Source organism: Hyperolius riggenbachi, chromosome 6 (assembly GCF_040937935.1).
Source record: "Hyperolius riggenbachi isolate aHypRig1 chromosome 6, aHypRig1.pri, whole genome shotgun sequence".
Taxonomy (NCBI): Eukaryota; Metazoa; Chordata; class Amphibia; order Anura; family Hyperoliidae; genus Hyperolius; species Hyperolius riggenbachi.
In genome coordinates, this window is record NC_090651.1 from 78260716 (window position 1) to 78277785 (window position 17070).

The following is a 17070-nucleotide window of genomic DNA, read 5'->3' on the forward strand; positions in this document are numbered from 1 at the left end:
GTTTTAAAAAACCTAGGCATTTTTTGGACATCAGTTTTATGTTGAGCTCTGTAGAAACATGCTGCACTTTTTTGGAGGAAGGGGGAAATATATGAGTGCCACCCCACTGCAGGACTTTCTTCAATTTTCTTTAAAGCTACTGCAAGAACAATAGACATGGGTAGAGGACGATTTGTCTTGGAGGATTGCTGAAGAGGAGGTCAACAATGTTAGGTGACACCTGTACACTCTTTTGATCTCAGTAAAAAAAAAAAAACAGCAGTAATGATCATTTCCCCCAAGGAAAATGTAAAGTGTGTACATAACGTTAGGCTTAGTTTACATGGATGGTTGTGAACCGGCCCCAAAGGAGCTAAGGTTGTTGTCAGGCAACAAGACAGGAGACACTCATACAGCAATTTCAGGAAAGAATAAAAAAAAAATCGAATAACTACGTCAGCCTGATCTCATGGAAAGCAATATAGTCAGATATCTGTGCAAATACACTTCAAATTACGGTAATCCCTTACCCAGACTGGTTCATTTACATATACTAGAATATTATCATAGAAAGCTTACAGAGGACAAAAGACAGACCTGAATCTAAGAAGAAAATCAAACTTTGGTGGAGGAATATTTGGAAACACTTACTTTTCCTGGAAGGCTGACAAAACTATTATAAATAAGTCAAAATGTACAAAACATTATTTCCCTGGAAGAAAAAAACGAAAGCATTATGCACCCTTCCCCATATTTCTTACCGTTGTTGCTCGTCCACTAAGTGTGTGCCTTCTGAGCCCTTCTCTCCAGCTCTCTTATTTATACCTGAGAATGAGGATGCTTGTTGTCCATCACATGAATACGAATGTTTGTTCTCTTTATCAGTCAATGTGCACCTTGTCCGGGGCTGTTTGATGGGACTGCCTGAGAGTGGACACTGGCCCAATTCTGCAGGTCACGTGTTCAACTTAGGCTTTAAAGTTTGTCAACAAAGTCTGATGACCTGTGGCCTTCCACAGTATATTGCTGGCAGCAAAGTCTAGAACTGGTAATCCCCGTGCAGCTACAAATTCAATACCTGTAATGGATAGAACATAGGACAACATTTAATATTTTATTGCTGTATCTCGTTTCCTGTTCCTGAATCTCAGAAGGGTCATATTAAAACCATAGAGGTCCAAGGGATAGGAAATGAGGAAAAGTGTACCAAGTGGGGACACAGACAGAAGTAACTACCAGAGACCAAAGTCATAACCCTTCTGTTCATCATCAAAACTGACAAAAACAATTTGTAAGAAGCTGTAAAAGAAAAGCACATTTGGGTGGCGTAAGAAGTAGTTTGAACGTATTGGAAACTCTTGCTGTTTGTGTTCATACTGGGCAGATTTTCCACCTACTCTTACCAGTAACCAGACACCACAGGAATTGATTGGAGAACTCTCCATTTAATTGTTATTTTAGTGTTTTGATTATGCAGTGAAGGTAGGTATGATGAAGCCCATTTATACCACCAAAATTGTCAGTAAAAACATTAACCTACGTTGAGGAGAGAAACCCCTAAAAAAACTATGTTCCTTCCATTTCCCACTTCCTTGTTCCTGTGTGGGGCTTCCACGAAAAAAAGCCCTCTCTGAACATCCAGAGGTGAGTCTCTTACCAAATGTTCACTGAAACAAGTTAAAATTATCAACTTCACTTTTTTCCAGCACACTCTTACTCCAGCCCAAAGTAGCTCCTTAGCAAAAAGAAGCAAATTGCAAAGTATTTCTGTAAGGCACCCAGAGGTCTGGTATATAACATTTACGACCGTTTGGGACTGAGTGTCTTCAAATGTGGTCCCTCTTAGGGAATTGTCTGACCTGTTTGTTTTTCCCATTCCACTAATTTATGTTCGGTAGCCTCAGGATGGCTGGATATTGCAGCATGAGTTTGAATTTATGATTAAATAGGGTATAACATATCTTGTTGAAAGCCTGTCATCACCTTGGTTCCTCAAAAGAGTAGTCTCCACAATTCCTGATGGGTGTCTCCTGAAACACCAATGGCTCTCGCCTGGAATTATATGCAGTCAGGATTTTATTTTTCGTGGTTAAATTCAAGTATCTTGCCATTATCATTCTTGGCGAAGCAAGAGGGAAGCGGCCAAGCGGGCAGTCAACGTATTAGAACAAAGAGCGTCCCACACTGTGTGCTTTGTGGTGTTCATACATCTTACCTGTAGATGTCACTGTTCTTCTGGGCTACTGCATATGATTATCTATATTGGTGTGGGTCATTGGTTCCTGTTCTGTCCTGGCTAGAGCCATGCAGAGAAGACGCTTTATGTGTAGATAGTTGCTGAATCCCATCAGTTAAGGTAGCCATACATCTAGAGATTCTGATTCAATCGACAAATCGATAGACTTTATCAAGGAATTGACTTCAGTGTGGTTGATTGAAAGTCGATTGACTAGTGACCCACACACTACAAAGAATATCCTATGCGATTCACCTTCACATTCGATCTAACTGATGTGTCTCCATGCTCTGAATGCAAAAATTGATTCAGAGTCGATCAAATGACATGTGAACAGTAGCCGTAGCTGTGTGATTGACTGATATCTTACAATTGACTAAACTGGAAGATTCATCATGAAATCAGCCACTTTTCATCGATTGGGAATTCTGGAACACACTCGATTCTATCTCGATTCTATAAAATGATTGAAGCGAATGGTCGATCGTACAGTCAAATCACTATGTATGGCTACCTTTATTCTGCCTCTGTGACTACTGAACACCATAAGCTCTCTCTGTTCAATGAGTACCATCCAGGCCCAGCAACTGTGGCAGTGTGGTTTCGCACCATGTTTGCAGCATACTGGGCTTATGTTGCTCCGTCAGGCCAACAATCCACAGTTTGTTTCATCTTGTTCTGTTGTTGACATCCTCCAAACGCTCATAATGTATCTTTTTGTGTCTGCTGCAATCTGCGAGATCTTATGTGGCTTTGTCTAATTCATCCTAACATTGCTTTATACACTGCTCTGCTTCATCATCCAATCTGTCAGATTATTTTTTCAGCTCCTGCTGCATATTAACTATGGATGCAGTGACAACCGCGTCCACTATTAGTCGCAGGTCAGGCGATATTTTGTTTACCACCTCTTTTGCTAGCCTGTGATAATTGAAGCAGACCCAAACCAAACATTATTTTTTAATTAAAAATATTTAGTTGCACCACTCTGACACATACAAAGATAAATAAACACTCCTTCAAGCCTATGAGCATTTCAGTGCATGCTTTTCACCCTTCTCTTTTTATAACTAGGATTATACTGGGGGCAGCCATTAGCAATTCCTCCATTGCTGGACACCTCCTACTTCACCAGTTTGCCGGATTTTGTCCCGGCAATTTGAAAGGAAGGGAGGGGTTCCTCCAATAAATGTAAAATATTTGATATTTGTCATCATGCAGCTGAAAAAAGGGTGCCATTTATTATTATAATTTAGAAAATATATTTTATTTCTGAAATCTTGTATTTTTAATTTGGGTCCATTTTAATGGCCTTTTCTCAGTGTTTTTCTCACCTGCACTTCTGCTTTCCACACTGTCTGTCAGAGGCCCAGCCTGTGTTCTCCTGACTACTGCCTGGGCTCTTGCTGCGCTGTTTCTTTGGCAGCATTATCTTGGCTAATGTGCGCGCTGTCCAGGGGTCCCTGATTTTCCACGATGACCAAGTTAAATACCAGTCCATATGGCTGGGTGACTCCCAATCATGTCTTTGGTCCATTCAGCTCTCCCGCTTCTCTTCTCTTGGTGGGAGGCCGATTTCTGGAGTAGCTGCCTGGACGGAGCGCTTCTTGATGCAGGATGACTGCATTTGTGCATGAAGAGGAGCACGGTTGTGATCTTCAGGAGGCTCCTGAGCTCCTGGGCAGCACTGATGGTCTCCAGGAGGACATGGGAAGCCTCTGGAGGGTCCTCTTCTTAGGTAAGTATCTACTTTTTCACCTTAGGTTTGCCTTGGGTTTACTTTAATACTGTACTAGTATATTACATAGCAAGAATCAGGTTGTATCAGCAGTGGTTAAAAAAACTTGTTTCCTTATCGTGTATTTCCTATTAATGAAGACCTGTCCTCCATGTGTCATCTCCTGTTTCCTGTTTCCACAATGAATCTTTCTTGCGTGATTAAAGCTCATCTATTCAGACAGTGTTCATCCCACCAGTGTCAAAGCTATAAAATATTCCCGTCTTCTCATTAACCCCTATTTCCTGGAAGACATAGAGAAATGGAAGTGGTGCACTGACTACAAATGATACAGCTATGTTTTATCATTTGAAACCTAGGTTCTTAACACATACAGTAGTACATGCAGCACAGGGTACTTTAGTTGGGCTTAGGTCATATTTGCTCCATTAGAGTAAGTATTGAGATTAAAAAAAAAAATGTAAGTATTTATATTTAAAGGAAACATAAAGCCCTCCCACCCCTCCAAATATACATAGTTTAACTTACCTGGTGCTTCTACCAGCCCTCTGCAGCCTTCCTGTGCCTGCGCAGCCACTCTGTGATGCTCCTATCATCCGAAGCTCTCCTCTTTCAGCTGGATGCATGGCCCCAGTCTACACACCTCCTGATCATGCTCCCGTGTACGGGTGCGCTCTGCACATGCACAGTATGGAAAAATCTTAACTGCGCATGCGCAGAACACTCCCAATGACAGAAGCGCAATCGAGGACACACACAGCTGAAAGAGGGGTGCCGCGAGGGACTGGCGCATCGCGCAGTAACAGAAGGGCTGCAGGGGGCTGGTAGAAGCCCCAGGTTAGTTAAACTATATTGTTTTTTGGGGGTGTTAGTTTCACTTTAAAAAGAACCTTAGGAGTCATATGTTGGAGGGATATGGAGGCTATGATATTTATTTCCTTGTAAAGAGATCTGAGCACACCTCGTTTACAAAATATAAATAAAACAATCCTCCCCCTAAGAGAGGTTCGTAAATAAAGTGTGGTGTGTGTGTACACACGGGGTGTTTAGCTGGAATTACCTCCAGGGGCTGCTCACAAAACCCCTTCCCCCTACTTTTTGGTACCATCCATCTTCTTTCAGAAAGACCTGCAGGTGCTGCAGATTGAAGCTCCCAGTTGTGCGTCCTCGATCACTGCAATGTTTGCCGGAAGATGTGCTCCCATCGAAGTATGCAGTTTTGCTCCAATTTTCCTTGCACTGGTCTTGTTAAATCTGCCCTTATGTTTTAGTAGTTCAGTTCTATGCTTTGTCCAGAGTGTACGTATAGCTATGCCACCGGCTTACCCTACTGCCGCTCAAATTCTCAGTGGCATTAAATACTATTCTCCCTCTGAGTCATTCCTACAGTACTGTCAAAACCAAGATATCTAATTTGAAGAAAAATTGTAACTTTAAAAATGTCCCCTGGGGGGTATTTACCTCGGGAGGGGGAAGCCTCTGGATTCTAACAGGGTTTTCTCGTTCTCCTCGATATCCCAGATACTGTACAATCTCGCAGGAGTGTGTCGAGTTTGTTATCACCACTCTCTTAGACATGCACACACTTTCAGGGAAGTGGGTGCCAAAATATTTGAGCAGTGACCAGAAAACGGGACAAGTTAGAGCATCCAAAGCCATTTTTGCCCATTTTCAGAATCAGAATCATGTTTATTCGCCAAGCACGACTAGGTCGTGCCCGGAATTGGTTTTGACATTTACATAGCTCAGAGCAGAAACATGTATATAGCTAGAACACAGATCACAAGAAATAAAAAACATCAGTGACACCAAGACATCTGAAAGCAGTCTGCATGGATCAGTGGCTGCACCCTCAGGGTGGAAAGAAAGTGGTGGTAGTATGCGCTAGAGGTGGGAGGGTATGGGGGGAGTTCAAGAGGTTGATTGCCCAGGGGAAGAAAGAGTTCCTATGCCTTGAAGTTATGGTGGAGATGACCCGAACCCTGCAGCCTAATGGTAGACAACTGAAGGAGCAGTGGCCAGGGTGAGAAGGGTTGTTAGCAATCCTCATCGCTCTGGTGCGTAGTCAGGAGTTGTGGATAAGTTCGAGTGAGGGGAGCACAGACTACTTACCTCAGGACTCTAATATCACTGGATAGTATTATTCTAACCTCCTGGACAAGTTGTGGGAGGCAATTAAGATGAAATGCCGTGGAAAGTTGACCAAAGGGATCCTTCTTTTGCAGGACAATGCACCTGCACACATGGCCAACGCTGTGGATGCCAAATTGAACCCTCTGGATTTCCAAAAACTTGCAATAAAAAACAAAAAACAATTGGTTACCATCCCCCCTACTCACCTGACATGGTCAATGGTGTGTGTTTGTGCCATGTCCACTCACAGAAGTGAGCACGGTAGCTAGGTCATTGCAATGATTGACTGTGCACTTTCAGAAATTGATGAAGAACCATATGTAAGCACTCAAACCCTAGCATGATATCATTGCTGAAACGTCATGGGTCCAGGTGGTAATATTTGGGGAAATTGGGAGGAGTGTTGCCCACCGCAGTCTTGTGGGGGTGGGAAAGCAGGTGGCACGAACTTGTTATATCAATTTATACATATGTATATATAACAATGTAAGTGGGCTGACTTGACAAAGGAATGTAAGAAGTAATACATTGAGTATAATGTGACTGCATAGCTTGTCTGCAATCACCACATTACATCCCTAATGGTGCTCACATTTACTTTGCTATTAAAGTGAAATATAGCTTGTTTCATTAAAGTTATCCAAAATAAAACCAGTTCCCTTAAGTATGGGTAATAGTAATCCCCACTTTTTGCCTGTTCGGAGCCAAATAAAGAAACAGGCAGAGCCATAGGCATGGAAATAGCTTTGCACCTCACAGTTTATGGAACAAAGCAATAATAGTGATCAAGCATGTTGAAAGATCGAGCAGGTGACAGGAAACTGATGCATTGTATTGCAGCAGAGGCAGTACGGCTTTTATCTGTGAGCCACACTTCACTACTTAGAGAGTTGTGCGCTTCGAATACCAAACTCAGGTGCTCCAGGTACTAGAATTAAGTAACCATCATGTGATCCCAGGTACCAGTTTTAAGTAATCATTGTGACCTCAAATAAAAAGAATTAAGTAGCCATCTGCCCCATCAACCCTGCCATATTCCCCTTCTGATACTTCCCTTCTCAAGTGATTTCTTTCCCAGTGCAGAGTAAGCAGTGAGTGGATCATGGAGTATGTTCCTTACCTTTCCTACTACTGCATCATTCTTTCCTCCTCTCGTCAATGTCACATTCCAGTGGGTCACAGGAACAGTGGGAAGCCATGGAGACCAGAGAAGCTGATCTGACAGAAAGAAGGGGGAACAAGCAGGAGGATAGGTGAGCTATATCTATCATTCTCCACTTGAAGTCAAAGCTCTACATTAGGGTGCCCCATACAGGGTATTTACAGTTGTAGGCCTCATGGAGACTCATGCTGATGCACATGTGGAGGGTCTAGCCCTCTGCCAGGTCTGGAAAGATGGGTGACCACTACTAATTCAAAAAGGGGGAAGCATTACAGAGAATCCTGAGCGTATTGTTACCTTCTTGGATCTTGCACTGGAAGTTGCTCCATCGAACGCCATGCCATTGTCCTCCTTCCACTCTTATAGAAACAGTACATGTCACTTTGCTATACACTGCTCAGTACTGTTGTGATGATCGCTGCTGCAGCAGCTGTTGCTGGAAGTAGTAGTGCTGCAGCTCAGGCAGTTCTGATCTATTTCCATGCAAACTGCATAGCTTTGTCTGTCTTTCCCTGCTGTCAGCTTGTGACTGATTATCATTCACCTGTGTGGGAATCTGCATGTCTGCTCCCATTGGATGACCTCAGTATAAAGATCTGCTTCCTGCAGGGTTTCCTTGGGTTTTTATAGCTTCAGCTTAAGCCTGTCTTGCTGTCGCTTTAGCCCCCGATCGTGTTTCTTGTTATAAAGATACTTTGCTGGTCTTTGCATCATATATTGGTTCATTGCCAATATATATGCATACCAGCACGTTTATTATTTTCCTTGTATTTGTGTTACGTTGATACATCAGTGTCGCTGATGTATACGTACACGAACTGTTTATATCCTGTGTGCAGTTAGTCAGCTTTCCAGCACGTTTTGGTAGGTTGCGCGTACCGTGACCACCCGTGCTGAGGTAGTTACCCTGCTCCTGGTTCTGTTTGTGGATTGCGTTCATCTCTGCGAAGAGATAACTAATCCTTCTGAATCCTGTTCTGTTACTGTTTGTGGATTGCGTTCATCTCTGCGAAGAGATAACGAATCCTTCTGAATCCTGTTCTGTTACCGTTTGTGGATTGCGTTCATCTCTGCGAAGAGATAGCGAATCCTTCTGAGTCCTGTTCCCTGTGTTACTCCATTCCTAGTCAGCGTTCCTGCTTATGTCATATATCGGTTCATTGCCGATATATACATATGTTAGTCAGACGTTACAAATAGTTTCATTGATAGCTGTAATTGTAATACGCTAGGAAAACATTCTTATTGTATATTTATCTGTGTTACGTTCATCTATCTTAATCCTGCTATTTTCTGACTATCCTGTCCTGTCTTTGTGAGGCACGCCATCGCCGCATCGCATTGGCTGCCTCATTCCAGTCTGTCTGGTTTTGGACGCTTGCTGTCGCTAAGTAGCCGCTAGCTAGCAAGCATTCATTCTGTCTACCTGTCCTGATCTCCTCAGTTCTGGTTTATGCGCTCAGCGCTACTTTGCGCTGAGACGTTATAACGAAAGCATTGTTTGTGGCTGTCAGATCTGCACCGGCTCTGTGCGCCACAATCTCCTATTGGAGTCAGTCCTCCCCTCCACTATACTAGGGATAGCCTGTTTCCTTGTGCTGGTGTGTGTACCTCCTCCACGCCAGCTCATGCGTTGCATGCTGACTGTGGAGAATACACCACCAAGCCTTACAACTGTCCAGAAGATTGACGTAAGATGAGAATCATCTAGTGTGTGTACAATGTGGGGGAATTAATCAAGTACTCAAGTTTTATGTTCAGGACAGGAGGGAAGTTAGATACAGCTATTCAGGAAGTCAGGCTGATGTCAGTGCTATGCTAGGTAAGGAGATTAGAAATAAGAAGCGTGGTCCCAAAAACTTTATATTGGAGGAACGTTTGCACTGGAATGGTTCGCCAGTCAACAGCAAAGAATAAATGAGTAAGCACGCCTGTTCTGTTGTCCCAATCTCAACTCTGCTGTGATACTGCTGAACACAAGGCAAATATTTGAATTTATTGATAACTGAGAGAATGTAATTATCCAGCATTCATCTATCACAATTCAATTACAAATTCACTAAAGATCCACTAAAAATTGTTGTTCCTTCCATGGGAAAAATGGTTTACTCTGTGGTATTGTAAAGTAAAATGATGTAGAGACTAGAGAGAGGCGGGGCCACCAAGAGGATTCCAGGCAGGGAAGCCTAGATGATGTGACTAGGTGAGTCCATCTGGCCTGGGGTCTTTTTTAGCAGTGTGAGAATCTGCTTGTAACCAGAATCTGCCTTTCACTTCATTTAGCTGTCGCTAGAATTGTATACTATTTCATCCTGTCACTAGAGTCTGATTATTACTTCCCCTGCCTTTCACTAGAATCTGTCACTTAAAGTGGACCTGAACTCTTGCAGAGAACAAAAGGAATGCTTGGTGAAATGTGCCTTCTTAAAACAGAAGTAAATTTGCAATAATTCAGCTGTAAACATTTGTGGTTACCCACAATGCACCACTACTTGCTATACACCAGTGGTTCTGGATGCTTGTCTGGCTTACAGGGGTGAAAAGAGATAATTTGCATATTCAGTAGTGGTGCCTTGTGGGTAACCACAAATGTTCACTTAGCTGAATTATTGCAAATATACTTCTGTTTTAAGAAGGCAAATTTCACCAAGCATTGCTTATTGGCTTTTCAGTCTCTTTTATCCCCCTATACAATCCTAGTGGTTTGGGTCACCCCGAGCTGCTTGGTTACTCTGTTGTACTGGTCCAAGCCCTATCTCATACAGCCATATCAATCCCTGCCATGTACTGATGAGGGCCAAAAAATAAAATATTTTCTATCCATGATTTACATTCTGACATTTACCACATGGTGACAGTTTTTACTGTTGGCAGGTGATGTCAGTGAAAGGAGATGCTGCTGCTTTTTTGGCACTTGGACCCAGCTGTAAACAGCTGTTATTTCCCACAATGCAATGAGGTTCACAGACAGAAAACTTGAAGGACCTTGGTCCTGACATCCCACTGTGGGAGGGGTTTCACCAGAATATCAGCCATACAGAGCCCCCTGATGATCCGTTTGTGAAAAGGAAAAGATTTCTCATGGGAAAGGGGCTATCAGCTACTGATTGGGATGAAGTTCAATTCTTGGTCACGGTTTCTCTTTAAAATGCTGCAATGCTGTTCTAGCAGAGGGATACAATGCAGCACTAGTGATGCTTCTCATCGCATAGTCAGCACATTTAGCTAGCGGGTCTCAGCTGTTATATTACAGTTATCTGGAGTATATAGTGCATTGTTCAGCAGTTCAGGTCTGCATTGTGAGACTCAATGACAAATTATTGTATGCGCAGGGGGGCATCCAGCTTGCTCATTAATTTGCAGCTGTTGTAACGAGCCCGAAATTGTGTTGACAGATGTCTGGCAGGAATCCTGAGCACACACGAGGGAGCACAGGAGAACACGGTTATGTAAAATGCTGTTTGGATGGCGGCATTCGTGCAATATGCTTACAGCTCTCAATTAAAAGACAGACATGGACAGATCTGTCCGTACCCCCCTATGAAAAGGGGGAGAAGCAACAATTGTCTCTGAAATAACTTGAAACAGGCAAAAGCAATTAGAAGCTATTATTGTTTAGACTGTATTCAACAAAAATCAGGCTCTGCTGTAGCCTTTTGTTCTAGACTAGGGCACATGATGAGAAGTGTAGGCCGGGCTCTGCCACTACCCGGGACCCCCACTCCACATGCAAGACAAAAAAGGGCAGCCCTGGTCGACCCCAGTTTTCCCACAATTGGGGGAATCACCCCTTCCCTTTTCAGCTCCCAGTGACAGGTCAGTTGGTAATTGCTGCAATTGACTGGTTAATCACTCAGGCATGCATCATCTCTATTAGACTGAAAGTGCATGCCCTGCATCCAAAACAAATGCTACATTTATTATACTATGGAGGAACTTTGCCTTCCACTATAGTTTGCATGCAAAGTATAATATACTGGACACTTGCGCCACGGTGAGGCAGACCTCCAGGCAAGTGGTCTAACCTAAATTAAAAAAAAAACACATGTATAACCTTGGGAGCAGCTAAGCAAAAATGTGTAACTTATATTTTAATGGACAGCGAGGAGAGGGCCAGCGCATACCACAAAGGCTGCATCTGAAATGACCAACAGCTCACATGTGCAGCACCTCCAATAGGCTATCTGCACACTTCACATTCAATTCAGATGCAAATCATGTGCATAACTACTATTACTTACCATGCAAACGGGAAACTCAGGAATACAGGCTGGGAGCAGCTAACCTGGTAGTAACATACTAGCAAAATTATGAAAAGAGGGGGTTGCGCATCCCTAAAAACATGCTGCAATTGACTGGTTAATCGCTCAGGCATGCATCACCTCTATTAGGCTGAAAATGCATGCCCTGCGTCCAAAACAAATGCTACATTTATTATACTATGGAGGAACTTTGGCTTCCACTATAGTTTGCATGCAAAGTATAATGTACTGGACACTTGCGCCACGGTGAGGCAGACCTCCGGGCAAGTGGCCTAACCTAAATTAAAAATAACATATGTATAACCTTTGGAGCAGCTAAGCAAAAATGTGTAACTTACATTTTAATGGACAGCGAGGAGAGGTCAGTTGGTAGATAGGGAGACTTTGGAGAGGGATACCTGCACGCGTGGCCCCCTGCTGGTTACATCATCTATGATTGTGTACAACTGAGCTCTCTCTCTCCTGTCTATGGCCGTCTGTTTCAGCTCTTGCTAGATTTGGTACTGCAGTCACAGGTGCATATATTTGCATCTAGTGAGCATTCGCTTCAGAGGCAATCACTTTAAACAAGTGATTCCTGCAGCTCTCAATAAACTTGATTCACAAACGTTATCGTGCTCCTCAGCGCGAGTTAATTTTACCATGCACAGCGCAATAATGTTTGTGAATCAAGCCGCATGATGTATATTCACTAAACTGTGGTACACAGTAGAGTGCGTGAAGGCTTCCGCATGATACCTAGAACTTAGTCCAATACAGTAATACCACATACACACATTAATCTAACCTCCTTGGCTGTATTCCTGACCCAGGCTTTGGATGAAAAAAAGATGTTGCTAACGGTAATCCGGAGCCGGGGTCAGAGTAGCCGCTGGGAGAAAACTGCAGAGAGCACAGCGGATTGGCGTTTAGATCTCACCTTCCCGAGATCTGGACACTCGCAGAAGTCTCCTTCGGGTCTTCATCTCTTGGGTGAGATCATCTGTCACATGACAACAGATGATGATCTCACCATGGAGATAAAGCACCACCTGTAGAAAAGGAGGAAGAAATGCAGCGCTGGATCCTGGGGAGGTGAGTTCTGTGCAGGGGCTGCTAGAGAATCTCTCTGGGGTATGATTCCTTGTAGATTTTAGGGTCCAAAAGCACAAAATAAGAAATTGCATCGCTTTTAGACACTAACACCTGGAAATAATCATACGACCAAGGAGGTTAATGTGGTTTAAAGCTTGGAATGATAATATACATACCGCATATGTAAATTGTATGCAGTCGGTGCAAATACACCTAACTGAGGCATGAGTTAAGTCCCTGTTCGTGCATTTTTTATATACGGTATGTAATGTATTACCACACATTAGTACTGAACCTTTAACAGCTTACAAGTTTAAATACCCTGCATTGCATGTTTATAGCTTGAGAGTTTACTGTAGTTTAGTGAATATACCCAAATGCAACGTGTATGCCCATCAGTAAGTAGTTCAGGCCACACCTCTTTAGCAAGAGGTTATTACTAAAGAGGTTATTACCTTGACAAAGGGGACCGAAACAAATTGTTGGTCTATGGAATGGATTTGTGTCACACATTTATTGAATAAAAACAGACTTGGTCTACAAGTGAGTGTGCGGACCTTCTGGATTTGCTACTGACTGTGTTTATGGTCCTGCACCTCCATACTGGTGTGCAATTCTTCTTCTGGTCCCTTTTTAGCAAACTGCTCCAGCTGTATCAAGTGTCAAAAGACAGTATGTTGCAATTCTTTCCATGGAAGTTGTATAGAATTCATATATGGATTTGTACAAGGGGATTTCAGAATGTTTTATTGTTAGCCAACCTTGGATGGTTATATCTATGTGTTTTGGGTCACTGTCCTGTTGGAGGATGAATGACCGGTGACTGGGTCAGCATTCTAATACTAGGTGTTGAGCTTTACTTCAAAATATCTTGATAGTCTTATTATTTTATTGTTCCCATGCAGGCTGGAGAAAGCACCCTTCAAACCTGGACCAGGAGAATAGGCCAAACTTCCTGCTGACAGGTGCAGAAGTCTACAAAAATTGCTTGTCTGCAGCCATTGCCTCTGTGTTCAGAGATGTAATCACACATTATGGGACCATGTATTTTGTAGTATATACAGGCGCTGATCCAAACTTTATCTCATGTGTATGTTCCACCAGCTGCTCAGGATAAACCACATCCACAATCGGTTCCAAGAAAAATGCATACAAATCCACAGCGCTTGGTACTCAAATCGGCATCTGCAGTAACCCCACAGTGCTCAAAAGCATATTTCCACTGTGACCATCACCAGAAATAAATTGAGAAAGGTCACTTCTCCATCCAAGAATCACATAAACATTTATTAGAAGCTGAATCTACATCACATATACAATGACTTACTTCCAGGGTCCTTTTGACAGGGACCCTTAGTAGTTAAAAGCTTATAGTGTAACCCAGTACACATTTAAAATCCAAAAAAACGATCTCATATAAGTTGCCCAGTCTCCAGTTCCTCCCGGTTTCGGCCTTGCGCCGTTATCAGGGAACCTGGCACACACACACAAGTTCTCAAACTTAAAGTGCATCCGAGATGAACTTTTACTCATTGCATAATTGTGTTCCTTTCCTATAGTTTATAGGGCATTCCTTGAATCCTCAAGCCAAATACTTTTTTGTTTTTGTTTCAATACTCGAATTCCCTATAAACTAAATAAGCCCCACCCACAGTTTTCAGAGAGCCTTGGCAGTAGCAAGGGCTCATGGGAGCTCAGTCTGGGCAGTAGTAGGGGAAGGTATTACTAGCCAGAGATGTCAGAGGCAGAGGGGAGGAGGGAGGAGGAGTGGGGATTAGTTTTTTTTCAGTCTGAGTGCTGAAGGTGCAGATAAGCCTGCCTCTGTGTAATGTTTACAAACAACATGGCTGCTGTCGTATCACAGGAAGAAATAATCATATTCTATTAAAGCAGTATGCAGACAGATTTGATGTTTAAACCATCTAAACTGTTAGATATATAGACAAGTTACTTGTTATAGTTAGTTTTTCATCTTGGATCCGCTTTAAAGAGAACCCGAGGTGGGTTTAAAGAATATTATCTGCATACAGAGGCTGGATCTGTCTATACAGCCCAGGCTCTGTTGCTATCCCAAACCCCGCTAAGGTCCCCCTGCACTCTGCAATCCCTCATAAATCACAGCCACACTGCTGACAAACAGCTTGTCAGAGCTGGCTGTGTTTATCTCTATAGTGTCAGTCTGCTGCTCTTCCCGCCTCCTGCAGAACTCCAGTCCCCGCCTGCATCCCTTCCCTCCCTGCTGATTGGAGGGAAGGGACGGGGGCAGGCACTGGAGCTATGCAGGAGGCGGGGGAGCAGCTGAGACTGACACTACAGATGTAAACACAGCCTCACAGCACGGCTGTGATTTATGAGGGATTGCAGAGTGCAGGGGGACCTTAGTGGGGTTTGGGATAGCAACAGAGGCTGGGCTGTATAGGCAGATCCAGCCTCTGTATGCAGATAACATTCTTTAAACACACCTCGGGTTCTCTTTAAAGTACCCCTGACCTCGTTTTTAAATAAAATGTCTTTAATGCTATTTTTAGAGTTCAATACATTTTTATTGAAGAGAAAAGAAATAAGCAGGTGATGTTACAACAAAAGCAACATAGATCGTACATCCAGTAGTTATACAATGTCATATAGCAATAAACAGAGAACAGGATAAGTAGGCACTTTAGTAAAACTAATACAACATAGCGAATTCCTACATATATGGTTAGAAAAATCTGAGCTTTGGGCGAGATAATGGGACCAATACCTAAAAAGGCGTCACAAAGGTCCCCTTTACAGGATCTATCCATATAACCCTCACCTACGAGTATCCTGCCTTCAGGTTCTGTTATCGCATAATAACAATAAGGCTACTTGAAACAGACCCACTTATTTTGCAGAAAGGGGTTGCAGAGGACTAATATAGAGGAAAAGAGAAGAAGAAGAAAGAAAAAGAAAAGATAAAGAGGAAAGAGAGAGAAAAGAAAGAAAGAGGTGGCGTCTCCCCCCCCCCCCCCCCCCCACACACACACACCCCAAGCGCTCCCCTAGATATTAACTCTAGATAGATTTCCCCTCTTCAGATTCAGTAAAAATATTCCACATTAGCCAGGAATTCTGATGGTTAAGAAGCCTGGTGCGAGATTCTTGTATAATCCCTTCCATAGCTCTAATGTTTTCCATCTCCGCCAGCCAATCCGCCAGAATAGGGGACCTCGTGGACTTCCACAGTTTGGGAATTGATAGTCTCGCCGCGACCAATATGTGTCTAAGTAGGGATTTTTTAAACTTTCTAATAGGGCCTGGGATCATTAACAGGAGGATCAATTCCGGTGTAAGGTCTATCCTAATATCTAGGCATTTTTCTATGATTGATTGTATTGATCCCCAAAAATGCTTTAACACTGGGCAAGATAGCCAGATATGTATCATATCACCGACTGCCTGATGACAACGCCAGCAGGTATCAGGGTTATCTGGGTATAATATGTGGAGTTGCTTTGGAGTTCTATACCACCTGGAGATGATCTTATAGGCATTCTCCTTACCTCTACCTGCAAGGGACGAGATATTGGAATAAATAAATGCTTTTTTCCATTGCTCCTGGGAAAATTCTTTATCGAGGTCCCTATGCCACTTATCTACAAAGGCAGGGGGTTTGTCAAATATAGTAGACAGGAGAAGGGAATAATATACTGTGATTGTCTTACTAGCTGGCGGAGATACAAAACAAGCTATTTCTAGTAGGTTTTTTTCCCTCGAAATATCTCCATAATCCAGTGCTTTTTTAAGGAAGTGGGCTAGCTGAAGGTACTCAAACAGTGGGATGTTCTGTTCAGTTCCTCTATTCTCCAATAATTCTTTGGTTGGAATATTCCCACCGGAAAGTAGGGGGCCGAGCGTACAGTTCTCCCCCAGGGCTTTCCTGATCTTATATTGTTTGGTCATTCCAGGAGGAAAAGCTGGGTTATCCCATAGGGGAGTTAGTGCACTCAGGTATGAGGATATCCTATGCTGAGTAAGGAACCTGTCCCACAACTTCAATGTGACAGCTGTAGGCCAAGGTATTGAAAAGGCCGGGGTATGTCTAGATTTGGGAGGAACCCACAGGAGGGACCTCAAAGAGCTATGAACCAATTGGTTTTCCAATGTGACCCACTGTCTAGTTCCATCAGACAGAGCCCAGTCCCTCAGTCTCGTAAAATGGCAGGCTAGATGGTACACTCTAGGACAGGGAAGAGCAAGACCTCCGTCTTCCTTAGCTTTAAACAGGACACTAGCAGCAATTCTGGGCCTGCGTCTCCTCCAGACATATTTGGTCCACATCGCTTGCAGAGCTCTCCAAAATGTGACAGGTATATGAATAGGCAAGGTCTGCAAGGGATAAAGGAGTCGTGGCATGAGATTCATTTTAATTACATTAATTCTCCCTGTCCAAGAGTGCGCCAAGCCCGCCCACCTCTCCAAGTCCCTTTCAAATTGACTCAACAATGGTAACAAACAGGGCCGG

The 17070-nt window shown here is 43.2% G+C and overlaps 1 protein-coding gene across 1 annotated transcript in view; it reads right to left on the bottom strand.

Moving 5' to 3' along the window:
- Nucleotides 1-1033, bottom strand: part of LOC137520946 (riboflavin-binding protein-like) — a 51141-nt gene extending 50108 nt beyond the window's left edge. Inside the window, exon 1 of the mRNA XM_068239555.1 lies at nt 741-1033. The gene's annotated coding sequence lies outside the window, so the exon portion shown is untranslated. The remainder of the gene's footprint in view (nt 1-740) is intronic.
- Between the last annotated feature and the right edge of the window lie 16037 nt (nt 1034-17070).